General features: G+C 37.0%; 1 pseudogene; it reads right to left on the bottom strand.

Moving 5' to 3' along the window:
* Nucleotides 1-716: 716 nt before the first annotated feature.
* Nucleotides 717-1,940, bottom strand: LOC132169413 (F-box protein CPR1-like; annotated as a pseudogene).
* Between the last annotated feature and the right edge of the window lie 875 nt (nucleotides 1,941-2,815).

Below are 2,815 nucleotides of genomic sequence, written 5' to 3'. Positions count from 1 at the left end.
TGCCATTGGCTCTAATATTTCAAAAGCATTCTGTGCACGAGTCCCTGTTAAAATTGTAGAGTCTAAAACCACGAGATTGATCTTTCTACGGAAATCTACAGAATTATAGTGTAGTCCCCATAAATTTTGATCTAAAGTTGAACTTGTAAAAGCCAGATGTTAAGTACTGAGTGGACATCAAGATCGTCATCCTTCAATTTACGGTGAAGGCTAAGATCGTTGACTTGTTGGAAAACAAGAAAATTACAGGCTGAATTCTTGACAAAGCTTTAACACAAAAACAAATCAACCCAAAAATTCCCAAGAAAATCATGATGTTTCCCTGAAGATATTCTTCCTAACAGAACTGAAAATTCTCTTAGAAAGCAAACAGAGAGAGCCAGCAAAAGTAACAAAAATACCACAATGTGTTATGTTCTTTCTATGTGCCCACAAAAATATCAAAACCCAATGCATACAAAAATCTCTCCCAAAACTTTACAACCAAAATAAATAAAAATAAAAATAAAAACTTTAGCCCATATATTCCTTCTATTCATTCTATCAATATCCCAAATGAAAATCAAATTAAGGCCAACAAATAAACCCCCAAATTCATCCAATCTCTAATTCGAAACACCCACGACAATTGCTATCAATTAACAAACATCAAAATGCCCAAAACATTTGTCAACCAAAAAGATGATAGAAGAACACATGTGCATATATTGATCAACTCAATGGTCAAGCTCCCCATCAAGGAGAAGGAGGCTTCCCACAACAACAAAGTTCAACTCGGATTCTTCTATCCTTTTCCTTTTTTGAATCTCAACAATCCTGCTTCTCTTCTTTTTTATGTTATACCAATAAAGTTTCCCTGAATACTCATGCATCAAAACCTCTTCGCCATTGTTTGAGAGGGCTAAAGGCTTGGAGTAGGAAGGAGTTTGTTGTGGACTATGCGGCAACCTATAAAGCCATGTCCAATTGCTCGCCGCCACCCCGTACTCCTTCATCACCCAAATGTCCAAAAAATTGTTCACAATTAGCCTCCCAAACACACAGGCATCCTCCCAAGATCATTAAATGTGTGTTGTATTCGAAAAACGGTTTAATTTTAATCGGAACCGCATGCATTCGAAATTTCTCAGTGTTGAGATCGAGTGCGACAATGGCACTTGTTAACCCGCTCCGACCAGCCACCCAATGCAAAGCACCGTTCAAGGAAGCCGAGCAATGCATATGCAAATACAAATCCTTGTGAGGCAATTTGTCTTCCACCATTCTCCAAGAATTTCCTCTAAGACTATATACATGATGACCAACTTCGGCCACACTTGCAAGATCAGAGGCAAGCCGTGGACGGGGCTTCAAAATCCATACAACCTTGTAGTCGTCATTGATTTGGTCATACCCAAATGCTACTTTTAACACATAATCATCAGGATTTTCTATCGGCTTAAAGGGTAACTTTTTGTATTTTCTGATCAATGGATTCCAAATCACAATCTCATAATTGGGATATTTGTTTATTTCTTCAAAGGAGCAACAAAAGGAACAGATATGGAGGCAAACCAGGCCGTTGCAATGGCCTACAATTTTATTGAACATTTCTCCTCGATGGTCGAATGGCCGGTAGATCTCCACCGGCTTGCTGGACCGTTTCTTGTCGGAAAAGTTTACCGAGTAGTAAGTCTGCGGCGTAAGGCCCTTGTTTGCTTCTGAAATGAGAGCGCGTTCTCGGTTGGTCTTAATGGAGCGATTGAGGTGAATCTCGATGAAATCTGGGTCGTTGATTAGGACAAACCATGACTTCGAAACGCACTAAAAACGCAGTAGAGGTTTGACGAACAGTAGAGAAAGCATTTCGGTGATGAGCTCTGGGGGGGGAATATAGTCGTCATTCTTCTGTAGATTTTGGCATTTTGCAAGTTTTGGCGGTTGAAGTTGAGTGAAGTCATTACAATGGGCTGATGGATTTTCCTAGGCCTTGGGGTAAGGTGGGCCTGGGCTGATAGATTGGTTTCTTATTCAAATTAATTATATAATATTTTTTTTTAAAAAAAAAATGAAAATTAGGTTATTTTTAGCATTTGAATTGACCTCACATCACGTGTAAAACGAAAATTATTAAAGTCTTCCTTCAATTTTTATTTTTTTTTAAGCATTTTCGTATGCCTTTCTTATAAATTCAAGAAAATGCTTATGGATTTTTCGATTTATTTCTAGCAAGAATGAGATCTACATTGAATAAATGATATATTCATTTATGTGGTAAGACAAGAAGGAATTATGTAGGACGGCAATCCCTATTTTGGGTGAAAGCAATGGCAATAAAATAAAATTTAAAAAAAAATGGTTTTTGTGGTTGTCAATTGGCCTAAATTACAGATCACTTCATATGGTATAAAAATAATTTATAGGTCATTACGGTTGGCCTAAATTACAAATCAGTGAGTAAACTGTTATTTTGGCCTACTCTGAGAATCTATAACATAATTTTTATACTATAGAGAGTTATTTGTAATTTAGGCCACCTACCGGGACTATAAATTATTTTTTATACCACATAAAGTGGTTTGTAAAACTCTATAAGGATGTGGTGTAAAACTCTATTTTACAGTCTTCAATAAAAATTTGACACATCAGCTAAAAACACCAAATAGAATAGAGATGAAAACCCTTTCTCCTTCATTCAAATCAATCCCACCACCTACCACCCTTCACCCACCTTCGAGCCCCGATACCAGAATCTCCAAAACCAATCCAGACAGTAGCTCAGGTGGATTTTTCAATTGGTATTTTGTTTACGATGTATTTTTTCAAGAGAAAGAAA

The sequence above is a fragment of the Corylus avellana genome, chromosome 1 (genome assembly GCF_965113065.1).
Source record: "Corylus avellana chromosome 1, dhCorAvel1.hap1.2, whole genome shotgun sequence".
In the NCBI taxonomy this organism is placed as follows: domain Eukaryota; kingdom Viridiplantae; phylum Streptophyta; class Magnoliopsida; order Fagales; family Betulaceae; genus Corylus; species Corylus avellana.
Note: the sequence above shows the minus strand (reverse complement) of the source record. Positions and strands in the feature narration are given on the sequence as shown.